This window comes from Schistocerca piceifrons, chromosome 4, assembly GCF_021461385.2.
Source record: "Schistocerca piceifrons isolate TAMUIC-IGC-003096 chromosome 4, iqSchPice1.1, whole genome shotgun sequence".
NCBI classification, from domain to species: Eukaryota; Metazoa; Arthropoda; class Insecta; order Orthoptera; family Acrididae; genus Schistocerca; species Schistocerca piceifrons.
In genome coordinates, this window is record NC_060141.1 from 633264742 (window position 1) to 633281455 (window position 16714).

The 16714-nt window shown below is 42.7% G+C and overlaps 1 pseudogene; it reads left to right on the top strand.

The window, feature by feature from the left end:
* Positions 1–608: 608 nt before the first annotated feature.
* On the top strand, positions 609–726 carry LOC124796900 (annotated as a pseudogene).
* Positions 727–16714: the final 15988 nt, after the last annotated feature.

The following is a 16714-nucleotide window of genomic DNA, read 5'->3' on the forward strand; positions in this document are numbered from 1 at the left end:
GGAGCTGTCACACCCGGTGGATGACACTCTATGTGCCGGAAACACGAAGACCAGTCTGCCAGAAGGAAGGAGGCCACGTTCTCCAAGTCCGACGTCGAGCGCTGGGGGTGCTGCACCGCCCAGGAGTCACGTATTGCGGTTGGAGGATCACCTTTCAGCTATTGCAGATAAAACAACAAAATTATGAAGAATTTCTGCCTAGCCTACCATTACCTTTCCAACCTCCTTTCTTTTTCTTCCCTTTACTGCCAGTCACAGCCTGCTCAGGGATTTCGCCGCGCCGTGCGAAAATTTCAAATGCCCCTCCCCCCCCCCCCCCCCCACTCACCCCATCGCCCCTTCTCCCCCCCCCCCCCTCCCAACACCATCATTGCGCCCACCACCGCCCGCGTCGTTGTATTTTCAGACATAGTCAACTTTTTTCACAAAGTCATTCATCCATGACTGTATTATTTTCACATATCACACTTTCTAATGCGTCTTTATGACGTGAATACGTCTTTAAGAAAAGAGCTAGGTGTGGGGCACCAATCAGTAAAATGGGAGTCAAACGTTTACAGTGCACATTACAGTTATTCTTTATTTATTACAAAGTGTTTGTCTCAGCGGCCAACGGGCTTGCCGCCGTGGTAACACCGGTTCCCGTCAGATCACCGAAGTTAAGCGTTGTCGGGCTGGGCTAGCACTTGGATGGGTGACCATCCGGGCTGCCGGACGCTGTTGGCAAGCGGGGTGCACTCAGCCCTTGTGAGACAAACTGAGGAGCTACTTGATTGGGAAGTAGCGGCTCCGGTCTCGGAAACTGACATACGTCTGGGAGAGCGGTGTGCTGACCTCATGCCCCTCCATATCCGCATCCAGTGACGCTTATGGGCTGAGGATGACACGGCGGCCGGTCGGTACCGTTGGGCCTTCATGGCCTGTTCGGGAGGAGTTTAGTTTTTTTAGTTTGTCTCAGCGATACTACTACAGGTGTTTAAGAATGCTGTCGAGGAACTGTTAGGCCGTACTGACATTTATCTTTATTTTACGAGGGCGTGCTGATAAGTAATGCTTCCGATTTTTTTATTTTAAAACTCTTAAAGTTTTTAAATAAAACAAATCTTATTAAAATTCTACATCTTATTCTTCATGTCTACATGTTCACGCTCATTTTCAGAAAAAAACAGAACACCTTGAACGACTAGAGACAGGGTGCTCATATTCACAGGACATGTACGTTAGAACGTTCTGCAGAAATTATTAGCATTTCAGTCACCTTACTTCAGTATGTGTTCTGCTGCCTAGTAGCCACAGGGTCCGCCATGGGCCCTAGAAACTTCTTCCACGCGTGATGGCATCGACGCGTATAAGGCGCTAATGGCGTCCTGTGGTATAGCCATGCATGCGGCATTCACCTGTTTCCAAAGTTCATCTGTTGTGGTTGATATTGGGTCAAAGCGCTCCACCCTTTGTTTCACCACAGACTGGTTACAAGTCTGCTGATCCGGCAGGCGAGGGCTCAAGGCTGGCATACTGTGACAACAAGAAGGCTTGTGTTCGTGCAGCAACTCGTGGTCGTGCAATGTCTTGCTGGAAAATGGCGTCTGCAGTGATGTGCAGAAATGTTGCGGCTACTGTTCGCAGAATGTTCCGCATAGGTTACACTCTTTACAGTGTTCTGGACACGCACAAACTGTGATTTGTGGTTGTACCCTGTAGTACCCCACACATAAGGCCTTGAGTAGGCGCTGCATATCTTGTGCTAATGCAGTCACTGTGATGCCGCTCTCCTGCCTGCAGCGAACCAAAATGCGGCCATCATTTTCAAACAAACAGAACTTGGATTCGTCCGAAAACACTATCTGATGCCACTCCTGTCACCAATGACGTCGTTCCACACACCACTGGCGTCTAGCATGTTTCTGCACATTCGTGAAGATAGGCAGAGAAGTGCACGACACACACGTAACCCATGCCATAATAAACGCCTGATAGTGTACGATGTGTTACACTCTTCCACTGTCACGCCAGAGCCGGAGAGGATGCAGATCTGTCCTGCAATGCCAATCGGATGAGGTGTCGACCTTGTCGGGGGATAGTCTAGGTGGTGCGATCTGACCATCTCGTCGTGTTTTGCGGCCTGTACTGAATCATTCTGCACACACTCGTTACCCTGCCGAAGCACTTCGTTCCACACGAGAAGCAATTTTCCGGATGGTTGCATCACATTCTCTCATGACAATAATGCGCTCTCTTTTAAACTCACTGATTTGACGGTTCGGTATGCGCATCTTACACGTCTGCTCGAGTCACACTGCTTCATTACCTTAGGTTTGTAGTGACAACAACAGCCGCAGGCACGTATTATCGACAGGCGGTGTTGCATCGCGATATCGATGTTGACTTAGAACCCGTCGGCCGACGTGTTCCAAATGCTAATCATTTCTGCAGAACATACTAATGTACATGTCTTGCGAATATGAACGTTCTATTTCTAGTCATTCAAAGTGTTCTGCTTTTTTTATGAACATGAGTATATTTCTCAACACAGTCACCGTGGCGACGAACATACACTACTAGCCATTAAAATTGCTACACCACGAAGATGACGTGCTGTTGTTGTTGTTGTGGTCTTCAGTCCTGAGACTGGTTTGATGCAGCTCTCCATGCTACTCTATCCTGTGCAAGCCTCTTCATCTCCCAGTACCTACTGCAACCTACATCCTTCTGAATCTGCTTAGTGTATTCATCTCTCGGTCTCCCTCTACGATTTTTACCCTCCACGCTGCCCTCCGATACTAAATTGGTGATCCCCTGATGCCTCAGAACATGTCCTACCAACCGATCCCTTCTTCTGGTCAAGTTGTGCCACAAACTTCTCTTCTCCCCAATCCTATTCAATACTTCCTCATTAGTTATGTGGTCTACCCATCTAATCTTCAGCATTCTTCTGTAGCACCACATTTCGAAACCTTCTATTCTCTTCTTGTCCAAACTATTTATCGTCCATGTTTCACTTCCATACATGGCTACACTCCATTCGAATACTTTCAGAAATGACTTCCTGACACTTAAATCTATACTCGATGTTAACAAATTTCTCTTCTTCAGAAACGATTTCCTTGCCATTGCCAGTCTACATTTTATATCCTCCCTACTTCGACCATCATCAGTTATTTTACTCCCTAAATAGTAAAACTCCTTCACTACTTTAAGTGTCTCATTTCCTAATCTAATTCCCTCAGCATCACCCGACTTAATTCGACTACATTCCATTATCCTCGTTTTGCTTTTGTTGATGTTCATCTTACATCCTCCTTTCAAGACACTGTCCATTCCATTCAACTGCTCTTCCAAGTCCTTTGCTGTCTCTGACAGAATTACAATGTCATCGGCGAACCTCAAAGTTTTTACTTCTTCTCCATGGATTTTAATACCTACTCCGAATTTTTCTTTTGTTTCCTTTACTGCTTGCTCAATATACAGATTGAATAACATCGGGGAGAGACTACAACCCTGTCTTACTCCCTTCCCAACCACAGCTTCCCTTTCATGTCCCTCGACTCTTATAACCGCCATCTGGTTTCTGTACAAATTGTAAATAGCCTTTCGCTACCTGTATTTTGCCCCTGCCACCTTCAGAGTTTGAAAGAGAGTATTCCAGTCAACATTGTCAAAAGCTTTCTCTAAGTCTACAAATGCTAGAAACGTAGGTTTACTTTTCTTCATCTTTCTTCTAAGATAAGTCGTAAGATCAGTATTGCCTCACGTGTTCCAGTGTTTCTACGGAATCCAAACTGATCTTCCCCGAGGTCGGCTTCTACTAGTTTTTCCATTCGTCTGTAAAGAATTCGTGTTAGTATTTTGCAGCTGTGGCTTATTAAACTGATTGTTCGGTAATTTTCACATCTGTCAACACCTGCTTTCTTTGGGATTGGAATTATTATATTCTTCTTGACGTCTGAGGGTATTTCGCCTATTTCATACATCTTGCTCACCAGATGGTAGAGTTTTGTCAGGACTGGCTCTCCCAAGGCCGTCAGTAGTTCCAACGGAATGCTGTCTACTCCTGGGGCCTTGTTTCGACTCATGTCTTTCAGAGCTCTGTCAAACTCTTCACGCAGTATCGTATCTCCCATTTCATCTTCATCTACATCCTCTTCCATTTCCATAATATTGTCCTCAAGTACATCGCCCTTGTATAGACCCTCTATATAGTCCTTCCACCTTTCTGCTTTCCCTTCTTTGCTTAGAACTGGGTTTCCATCTGAGCTCTTGATATTCATACAAGTCGTTCTCTTATCTCCAAAGGTCTCTTTAATTTTCCTGTAGGCATTATCTATCTTACCCCTAGTGAGATAAGTCTCTACATCCTTACATATGTCCGCTAGCCATCCCTGCTTAGCCATTTTGCACTTCCCGTCGATCTCATTTTTGAGACGTTTGTATTCCTTTTTGCCTGCTTCATTTACTGCATTTTTATATTTTCTCCTTTCATCAATTAAATTCAATATTTATTCTGTTACCCAAGGATTTCTACTAGTCCTCGTCTTTTTACCTACTTGATCCTCTGCTGCCTTCACTACTTCATCCTCAAGGCTACCCATTCTTCTTCTACTGTATTTCTTTCGCCCATTCCTGTCAATTGTTCCCTTAGGCTCTCCCTGAAACTCTGTACAACCTCTGGTTCTTTCAGTTTATCCAGGTCCCACCTCCTTAAATTCCCACTTTTTTGCAGTTTCTTCAGTTTTAATCTACAGGTCATAACCAATAGATTGTGGTCAGAATCCACATCTGCCCCTGGAAATGTCTTACAATTTAAAACCTGGTTCCTAAATCTCTGTCTTACCATTGTATAATCTATCTGATACCTTTTAGTATCTCCAGGGTTCTTCCATGTATACAACCTTCTTTCATGGTTCTTAAACCAAGTGTTAGCTATGATTATGTTGTGCTCTGTGCAAAATTCTACCAGGCGGCTTCCTCTTTCATTTCTTAGCCCCAATCCATATTCACCTACTACGTTTCCTTCTCTCCCTTTTCCTACACTCGAATTCCAGTCACCCATTACTATTAAATTTTCGTCCCCCTTCACTATCTGAATAATTTCTTTTATTTCATCATACATTTCTTCAATTTCTTCGTCATCTGCAGAGCTAGTTGGCATATAAACTTGTACTGCTGTAGTAGGTGTGGGCATCGTATCTATCTTGGCCACAATAATGCGTTCACTATGCTGCTTGTAGTAGCTTACCCGCATTCCTATTTTCCTATTCATTATTAAACCTACTCCTGCATTACCCCTATTTGATTTTGTGTTTATAACCCTGTAGTCACCTGACCAGAAGTCTTGTTCCTCCTGCCACCGACCTTCACTGATTCCCACTATATCTAACTTTAACCTATCCGTTTCCTTTTTAAAATTTTCTAACCCACCTGTCCGATTAAGGGATCTGACATTCCACGCTCCGATCCGTAGAACGCCAGTTTTCTTTCTCCTGATAACGACATCCTCTTGAGTAGTCCCCGCCCGGAGATCCAAATGGGGGACTATTTTACCTCCGGAATATTTTACCCAAGAGGACGCCATCATCATTTAATCATACAGTAAAGCTGCATGCCCTCGGGAAAAATTACGGCTGTAGTTTCCCCTTGCTTTCAGCCGTTCGCAGTACCAGCACAGCAAGGCCGTTTTGGTTATTGTTACAAGGCCAGATCAGTCAATCATCCAGACTGTTGCCCTTGCAACTACTGAAAAGGCTGCTGCCCCTCTTCAGGAACCACACGTTTGTCTGGCCTCTCAACAGATACCCCTCCGTTGTGGTTGCACCTACGGTATGGCTATCTGTATCGCTGAGGCACGCAAGCCTCCCCACCAACGGCAAGGTCCATGGTTCATGGGGGGGGGGGGGATGACGTGATTCAGACGCGAAATTTAACCGTTAGAAAGAAGATGCTGTGATATGCAAATGATTAGCTTTTCAGAGCATTCACACAAGGTCGGCACCAATGGCGAAACCTACAACGTGCTGACATGAGGAAAGTTTCCAACCGCCTTCTCATACACAAACAGCAGTTGACCGGCGTTGCCTGGTGAAACGTTGTTGTGATGCCTCGTGTAAGGAGGAGAAATGCGTACCATCACGTTTCCGACTTTGATAAAGGTCGGACTGTAGCCTATCACGACTGCAGTTTATCGTATCGCGACATTGCTGCTTGCGTTGGTCGAGATCCAATGACTGTTAGCAGAATATGGAATCGGTGGGTTCAGGAGGGTAATACGAAACGCCGTGCTGGATCCCGACGGCTTCGTGTCACTAGCACTCGAGATGACAGGCATCTTATCCACTTGGCTGTAACGGATCGTGCAGCCACGTCTCGATCCCTGAGTCAACAGATGGGGACGTTTGCAAGACATCAACCATCTGTACGAACAGTTCGACGACGTTTGCAGCAGCATGGACTATCAGCTCGGAGACCATGGCTGCGGTTACCCTTAACGCTGCATCACAGACAGGAGCGCCTGCGATGGTGTACTCAACGACGAACCTTGGTGCACGAATGCCAAAACGTCATTTTTTCGGATGAATCCAGGTTCTGTTTACAGCATCATGATGGTCGCATCCGTGTTTGGCGACATCTCGGTGAACGCACATTGGAAGCGTGTATTCGTCATTGCCATACTAGCGTATCACCCGGCGTGATGCTATGGGGTGCCATTGGTTACACGTCTCGGTCACCTCTTGTTCGCATTGACGGCACTTTGAACAGTGGACGTTACATTTCAGATGTGTTACGACCCGTGGCTCTACCCTTCATTAATCCCTGCGAAACCCTACATTTCAGCAGGGTAATGCACGACCGCATGTTGCAGGTCCTGCACGGGCCTTTCTGGATACAGAAAATGTTAGACTGCTGCCCTGGCCAGCACATTCTTCAGATCTCTCACCAATTGAAAACGTCTGGTCAATGGTGGCCGAGCAACTGGCTCGTCACAATACGCCAGTCACTACTCTTGATGAACTGTGGTATCGTGTTGAAGCTGCATAGGCAGCTGTACCTGTACACGCCATCGAAGCTCTGTTTGACTCAATGCCCAGGCGTATCAAGGCCGTAATTACAGCCAGATGTGGTTGTTCTGGGTATTGATTTCTCAGGATCCTTGCACCCAAATTGCGCGAAAATGTAATCACACGTCAGTTCTCGTATAATACGAGGGCTATCCACAAAGTACATTACGTTTTGGACTTAAAAATAAATAAAGTATTGGAAATTTTTTTTATTATATACAGATGAAAGCCACACTTAAATACTACTTTTCTACATAGTTGCCATTTAAATTAAGGTACTTATCGTAGCGATGGACGAGCTTGGAAATTCCTTTGTCGTAAAATTCGGCCGCATTTCTCCGCCTTACACGAGGCATCACAATAATGATTCACCAGGCAACGCCGGTCAACTGCTCTTTGTGTATGAGAAATCGGTTGGAAACTTTCCTTACGTCAGCACATTGTAGGTGTCGCCACCGGCGCCAACCTTGTGTGAATGCTCTGAAAAGCTAATCATTTGCGTATCATAGCATCTTCTTCCTGTCGGTTAAATTTCGCGTCTGTAGCACGTCATCTTCGTGGTGTAGCGATTTTAATGGCCAGTAGCGTAGCAACATTGTGAAGGAAATATGTTATTTGATTAAACAATCGCACAATTGAGGCTATGAAGAAAATATCCATAGCCTTTGCACGTTTAAAAATGTGTTTCGTAAGTGCAGACATGGGTTCAAAGCGCTTCTTTTTCTCTCTTGTTCATGTCTGTTCCTCATCCTTTCGATACTAAATGCGAGGAACGCCACTTCACTAAAAGGAAGAACTGCAGTAGTAAAACATTAGCACACTATTTGATAATGTGGGCTCTGGCTCGATGGCTTTAACCGACGAAGGGCAAATACAGAAAAAGAAGTCTGCTACGACAAATTGTTTCCTCAATTCGTGTATCAAAGAGTACAAAGCCAACATTTAGCTGCAACTGAGTGTAATGTTATTGTTCGGTACATCCTTCCTGGTCCGTATCATCGTAATTCATATCACGTATCTCTGTTCAAAAGAGGAAGAGCAGATTTGGGCATGGGGAACTGGTGCAGCTGTCCGCCTACAATCCTAGCGTCACATGATGATAGCGGCGGTGCGTTAAGGAAATTGAAATGTTCACCATCTTCCTGCCGCACCCACGACCTAACTTTATTGTTCTGCTTTTGCCTTCTTAAATTCTACTTTAGTTTGGGTTGTGATCTAAACGACGACCAGTCTTTGTATTGGTATTATACCGTTCGCTATCTCGTCCTCTTGTGTGGTAGTCTTTTCATCTGTGAGTGCCTGTTACATCCAACATCCTTGAAAATATATTTCTAATTTTTTTAATCTTCGTGTGGCCTCACATTTTTGTTCCAGTGCCGATGGCTACAACATCAGTTTGATATTCATAAATGTCTTAGCACGTCAAGTAGGTATGACAGCAAGTCATTGAAAGAAATCACATCCTCTGCTAAGATCATAGCACGCTAAATTGTGAAGTGCTTGTGAGCACAAAAGAGCTCGATACCACTGAAACGGTGCAACTAATTCGCTACAAACCTCATGCTGTTAGAAACTTTTTTTACGTTTCGCTACAATTCTTTTGATGAAGGCTGCCGACGCCAGATAGTGCTAGTGTAGAAAATGGCAACTACATTGCAAAAGAAGAGCTGATGCGTCCTTCAGTTACCAAAAAGGACGTCGGTAACCGCTGCGCAACGAGCACTTGAAACACATTTTCCCAGGAACCACCCATCAAAGTCTCCATTCACGCCTAGTGTAAACAGGTTGCTAACAATGGCTGTATTTCAAAAGACAAAAATCATGGTCGGTCTCCCGTATTAAAGAGCAAACTGTTGATTGCGGTTAAGCAACATTCTAGGGGAGCCCACCTAAATCAAGACGTCGCGCAGCCCTTTCCAAAATCCCGCGCAAATTCTTGCACGTGAAACGGTGTTAATTGCAGTTGGTGCAGGCACTCTCTCCAGGAGATTATACTTCACGCTCTGACTTCTGTACCGAGATTTTGACAACGATGGGCAATGACAGTGACACGCCAAAAAGGTTAATTTTTAGTGACGAAGCAACCTTTTACAATTAATGGTAAAGTTAATCCGCACAATATTCGTTTTTGGGAAGCAGGCAACCCTCTCTTTTCCATCAAATATGAACGAGATTCGCTAAATGTCAGTATGTTCTGCGCGATGACGAGAGAGATGAATAACGGCTCCTTCTTCTTCACACAGAAAACCGTCACAGGAATTTGTTGCCGCGACGTGCTTTCTTTGTGGCTTCAACCTCAGTTGCAAGAAGACTCTTAACATTTCGTCTTGCTCTAAGGTGATGCACCTCCTAACTTCCATTTGGCTATACGGTAACACCTAATCCCACATCTGTAGGGCGACCAGTTCTCCCGTATTTTCCGGGCTCTCCCGTATTATAGCAATTACTTTTTAATTCTCCCGGTTCCTTATTGATTGCCTGTTTCTTCTACATATGTCGCCAGTGATCGCTATTATAAAAATTGATCCCACTATCTACGGTTGAAATGCTGTGACCGACAGATCACGGAAAGTTTTCATATAATTATTCGGTAGTAGTCTATTGTCGACTTATACTCTTTTTTTCTGTTCGTGCTCCTACGGGAGAAAGACGGTTTAGCTCAAGCGAAGCGAGGAGCAGAGAAAATGGATGGCAGCCTAGGTGTCTAGAGGTATCGTGAGAATGGGAATGTTTACTTGTTTCTCGAGCAGTACTGGCAAACCACGGATGCGCTCTCTCCTCGTACCAATCTGCAGCTATGGTATAAATGAGACACGACAGTAACAAGGACTGGCGGAAGTGGATTACAGATACGTCCATGTTCAGTCACATTCGTTACATTGTTAGTTCTCAATTGACTCACACAGCACAACAGTATTTCGCAAAGTTTCGAAAGAGCCAGCACTGCTAGATCGCTGAAAGTGGTTCAAATGGCTCTAAGCACTACGGGACTTAACATCTGACGTCATCAGTCCCCTAGACTTAGAACAACTTAAACCTAACTAACCTAAAGACATCACACACATCCATGCCCGAGGCAGGATTCGAACCTGCGACCGTAGCAGCAGCGCGGTTCCGGACGGAAGAGCCTAGAACGGCTCGGTCACAGCGGCCGGCTGCTAGATCGCTGAAGTTGGTAGAAATCGAAAGTAGAGGACAGTCAACACAAACGTTCCAGTTTGTGCAGTCTTCTTTCAGTAATCGTGCATGCTACGCTGTACTATACTATACTGAGGCTTATTACACGCTTTTGCACTCTAAAAACTTTCTCTTGGTTTGTTGAGTTACCCCAAAATAGCGTATGACATAATACAGTAAACGTATGCCAGCTTATTATTATTATTACATGTATTATTATTATTATTATTACATATTAACATTTTAATACATTCATAAATAAGCACTGAATGCAAATACAATTGACGTAGGTGCTAGATTCACAAAGGAAATATTTTTGTACTGTATCCAATAGTTAAATGTGCAAACTGCATCATAGTTTACTTTATAATAAAATTTTCTTTATATGTGAACATAAAATTATGCACTGAATGCAGATACAGTTAACAGTTTATAAGAATTAAGTACGTTCACCAAAATTATTTTTGCTCTGCATCCAATAGCTTTACGTTCAAACAGTACTTTAAGTGAAGAATTCATTTCCTTGTAGTAAATTGTTCCATTTCCATCATTGAACCACAAGTTACATTAATCACTTGTATACAGATTTCAACGTATGGATCTTATGAAACACCCTTTTAGAATCTTTAATATTCCTCGCACCAGTGCCCTAATCCACAATGAGCTGGTTAGTTTTCAAATCTTGAAATATTTGTGTTGATAGTTATATTAGTCTTGCGTATAAATATAGGATGTTGGTATTTGTAGTGGTAGAGACAGGAGCTATTAAATTTCAAGCAGTACCCTGCTGTTGTTCACAAAGTAGTCTTCTACTGGATAGTTGTGAAACAGAAATTTTCTTTTTTTTCTTGTATCTTTCTTAACCTTTTCCGTAACTGAAAGAATAGTGCCATGTTAGTATGGCAAGTGATACTTGTCTTCAGGCAGATGAAAGTAATCTTCTCATGATTTAAAACGTATTCTTGTAGAAACTAAAATTTGCTCTTTGCCAAATAAAGTAAAAAATAAGAAATAATAGTAAAATTAACATAGTGTAGTTCAGTGAGTTTTGCTGGTTTTTCTATGTTCTTGTGGTACGTTGTTTTGTACTAGCACTCCGTCTTCAGGCCACAAGTGGCCCATCGGTACCATCCGACCGCCGTGTCATCCTCACCTGAGGATGCGGTTAGGAGGGGTGTGGGGATGGTCACCCATCCAAGTGCCAGCTACTCCCGACAGCACTTAACTTCGGTGATTTAATTTTGTACTAAGTAGTGACATAAATAAACGACTGACATCTGCACCATAATTTTCAAGATGTTACCATACGTGTCAATGTAATCTCTTTGTCCTCTTATCTCTGCATGTTCGTATTCCATATATGCACAGTATTCTTCAAGTGTTGTATGACAAAGATTGATAGTACAAGCAGCGGTGTGACCTAAAATTAAAATGGCGAAATTTTGCTTCGTGAGAGGCATCGTATTTTTCCTGGTCTGGTTAATTCCGTGATGTCGACGTTGTGCGGACCCGTTAATTATCACCAGTCTACTTCGCATGTGCACCCTGATCAGTCTAGCTGTACCACAAGTGAACCTGTGAACTGAGGTGCCAACGTGACCGCGAACCGTACAGGCGGCTCTGGAGCTCAGGTGGATATTGTGGAGTATCTCATTGGTTGGAACTTTGTCGTTGATGATTAGATAACATGGAGACCGGACGCGTGATGGCAGTACAGAGCTATGGATATTTCGCCGGGTGGTGCTCAACTTAGCTTGCGGGTATTTTTGAATGACTCTGTTTTCTGTACCATCTATTGTGGGATGGGTGTTGTCAGTTTGTCGTATGTAATTGAATTCGCAGTAGCAGAGTCTAATATGGAGAAAGGTTATTGTTATCATACCTTCATACGAGGGGCGTTTCAATAGTCCGCGCAAAGTCCGAGAGATGGCACCACCGGCACGTATCGAGGCCATGTTTAGTTAGTAGCATCTTTGGAAAGAACTTACACCAAGTTTCAGCCATATTGGTCTCTTTCTTTGTGTTTGGCATTCGTGTGAATCAAGGAAGTCGAGTGATTAAACATGGAATTCTTTTAGATAAGCTAAATCATTATGGTTTGAGGGGGGCAGTGCACAAATGGTTTAATTCACACATAACTGGAAGAATGCAGAAAGTTGAAATAAGTGGTTCATGTAATGTTAAAAGAACAGCTTATTCCTCAAACTGGGGGGCTATCAGGTACGGGGTCCCACAGGGTTCGGTCTTAGGTCCTTTACTATTCTTGATATACATTAATGACTTACCATTCCACATTGATGAAGATGCAAAGTTAATTCTTTTTGCTGATGATACAAGTATAGTAATAACATCCAAAAACCAAGAACTAAGTGATGTAATTGTAAATGAAGTTTTTCACAAAATTATTAAGTGGTTCTCAGCAAACGGACTCTCTTTAAATTTTGATAAAACACAGTATATACAGTTCCGTACAGTAAATGGCACAACTCCAGTAATAAATATAGACTTTGAACAGAAGTCTGTAGCTAAGGCAGAATTTTCAAAATTTTTAGATGTGTCCATTGATGAGAGGTTAAACTGGAAGCAACACATTGATAGTCTGCTGAAACGTCTGAGTTCAGCTACATATGCTATTAGGGGTATTTCAAATTTTAGTGATACGAATCTCAGTAAATTAGCTTACTATGCCTACTTTCATTCACTTCTTTCGTATGGCATCATATTATGGGGTAATTCATCATTGAGTAGAAAAGCATTCATTGCTCAAAAACGTGTAATCAGAATAATTGCTGGTGCCCACCCATGGTCATCCTGCAGACATCTATTTAAGGATTTAGGGATCCTCACAGTAACCTCACAGTATATATATTCACTTACGAAATTTGTTGTTAATAATCCAACCCAGTTCAAAAGTAATAGCAGTGTGCATAGCTATAACACCAGGAGAAAGGATGATCTTCACTATGCATGGTTAAATCTGACTTTGGCACAGAAAGGGGTAAATTATGCTGCCGCAAAAGTCTTTGGTCACCTACCAAACAGCATCAAAAGCCTGACAGATAGCCAACCAACATTTAAAAATACATTAAAAGAATTTCTAGATGACAACTCCTTCTACTCATTGGCTGAATTTTTAGATATAAATTAAGGGAGGGGGAAAAAACAACTTAAACGTTAGTGTCATGCAATATTTTGAGTAATGTAATATCTTGTGCAGACATCTTTTATTAACCTGACACGTTCCACATCATTACGAAGTGTCGTATTCATGATCTATGGAACAACTATTAACCTAATCTAATCTAATCTAATCTTACTTTATGAAAGGCAAAACGCCTCTGGAGACTAAAGAGAAGCTTGATAAACATTACAGTGCACCTTCGATTAGAACAGTTTATAAGTGGTTTCAAAATTTTCGGAGTGGCCATATGGACACAAGTGATGCTGAACATTCTGGACGCCCTGTGGAGGTTACGACTCCAGAAATCATTGATAAAATCCATGATATGGTAATGGATGACAGAAGAGTTAAGGTGCATGAGATTGCTAGTGCTGTGGGCATCCCAAATGAACGGGTACATAATATTTTGCAGAAACATTTGGACTTGAGAAAGCTATCCGCAAGGTGGGTTCCGCGATTGCTCACGCTTGACAGAAAACGCAATCCTGTGAAGTGTTGCAAGGATGGTTTGCAGCTGTTCAGGAAGAATCCGCAGAACTTTAAGCGTCGTTTCGTCACTGTGAATGAAACATGGATACATTCCTATACTCCTGAGACCAAAGAACAATCTAAACAATGGGTTACCATGGGAGAGTCTGCACCAAAAAAGGCAAAGATCATTCCTTTGGCCGGAAAGGTTATGACGACTGTCTTTTGGGATTCGGAAGGAATAACCCTCATCGACTATCTGGAAAAGCGTAAAACTATTACAGGTGCATATTATTCAGGGTTATTGTACCGTTTGAAAACCGAGCTGCAAGAAAAAAGCTGGCGATTGGACCGCCAAAAAGTCCTTTTCCATCACAACAATGCACCAGCACACACCTCAGCAGTTGTGGTCGCAAAATTAATGGAAATAGGATTCCAACTCGTTTCAAATCCCCCCGATTCTCCAGACTTGGCTCCCACGGACTACTACTTGTTTCCCAATTTGAAGAACTGGCTTATGGGACAAAGATTTTCTTAAAACGAGGAGGCTATTGCAGCAACTAATAGCTAGACTTGGGCAATTCCTATTATTCGGAACGGATCAACAAATTAGGACAGCGTTGGACGAAGTGTATGAGTCTAAAAGGAGACTGTGTCGAAAAATAAAAAAGGTTCACCACAAACTCGTGAGTAGATTCTATTTTTGAACGGACTTTTCAAACGCTCCTTCCAAACACTAATCTCCATCGTCACCCAATCCAAGAAAATGCTATGTATTTGTGCAGTTGAAAGTTTTTGCAACTAAATCTCCCTTACAATACCCTTAAAACCATGGTCAGGTGTTGGTCATCTTCCTCAAAAACATGATCAAACGTTGGTCGCCCTGCACATCTGTCTGTACGAAGATTCGTCTGCGCAGCTGCTGATGATGACGTTTGGTGGAGATGTCAACCAAGCTCTTCAGACTTAACCCCTTTTGTTTTTTATGGGGTTATGTGAAAGGCAAAGTGTTTGCTGCATCCCTGCCACAATCCTTCCCACAGCTACAGCAGCGAATCGCAGTTGTGGCAGAGTCCACCACCACCGACATGTCGCACAATGTTTGTTAAGAGTACGAACATCGTATCAATGTTTGCCTTGTGACTCGAGGAGTACATATGGAGTCCCTATAACTCGTAAAAAAACCTTTTAGAGGTACGCAGTTGAAGGGATAGGTTTGAAGTGAATCAGTTGTACTGTTTCGTCTGAACACTTTGTTGTCATCCTGTACATGCCCTGGGAACTGAGACGAGAGTCTTAGTTTCAAAAAAAAAAAAAAAAAAAAAAAAAAAAAAAAAAAAAAAAAAAAAAAAAAAAAAAAAATACCTGCAACGTTTTCTCGCCAACCTCTTGAGAAAATTTAGTGAATCGATATTCGAGGAAGAGCATACTACAAATCAGCTGACTGGGTCGCATATTCCGCTGAGAAACCATGAGAACAAGATAAGAAATAACAGGCCGCCAAGGAATACATACTGTCATTTTTTTCTCGCCCCATATGCATATGGAACAGGATAATCAGTGCCTAATATTGTCATAGCCATGTAATGTGCAGCTGTGCAGTGACCAGAAGAATGTATAATAAGTTTATGATAGATCATACCCCAGAATGCTAGACGCCCTGAGTTAGATTCAAAAATTTATTTTATTTTACCTCGCGGACCAGTTACATGTGATAGTCAACATTCGTTGTGAAGGAACAATTCTTCATGTCGGACAAATAAAAGTTTGGTCGAGATCTATGGTTCTGAAACGATACACTCATCAAACAATAGGGCCTGTGGCCTATAACAACAGTGACCCTTTTCTATTTACAACTGCTTGTCGGTGATTACAAAGCTCGCATATTTGTTATGCTACAGGAGACACAACTTTCGGAAGACGAAAACTGAGTTTAGGTAAACCTTTTTACGCTTTCGTATTTACATGTTAAGGCTTGAAGCGGTTTTGCTGCATCCGTCAGATATCTGCTTTACGATCTTCGGTTGTCTTACACAAATGTCTTCTGGAAATCATCTGTTGCACTTTCTGAATTAGTCAGCACAATGGCTGTTTCTCTTCACTTAAATATCGGAGTTACACAACTTCACGCTGTCTACAATTTCTCCTTCACCGCTCAGAAAATCTCTCTGTCCAGATCAGCAGAAAATTTTTAAAAACAAGACGTAACCTGTCAACACAAGCACGTCTCAAAAACGACTGTACGTTTACAAGAGAGCGAAAATCCACTGTGGATGTGGAAATTCGGCAGCCAGAACCGCTTTTCCATAATCGATATTGGGTGTATTTACACGATTAACCAGAAGCGATATTGGGAAACCGATTTTCGAAATCCGGTTTTGGGAGTGTCATGTAGACATTGTAACTATGCACACCTATTGGCTATACATCCTAGTCGTACGCCACTACCTTTACGTGCGATACTTCTTCCGAAAGACGAAAACCGAATTTCGGAAACCGTTTGCGCTGCGGTGTTTGCGTGTTAACTTCTGAAGCAGATTTGCTAGCCCAGTTAAATATGGCGCCTGGACAACATCTGTTCCACTTTTGAATTAGCATAATCGCTATTTCTCTTCGCTTAAATATTAAAGTATTCAGTTTCATGCTCAGTCTAATAGTTCTGCTTTTTCTTCACTGCACAATAAGTTCATAATAGGCGAATATTTTGAAAACAATACGTAGCCTGAGAATCCAAGCACATTTCAAAAAGGGCTGTGCGTTTACATGGAAGGGAAAACCGATTGTAGAAATAGAAAACCGACAGCTAGAAACCCACTACCAGAATAGATTTTAAAGT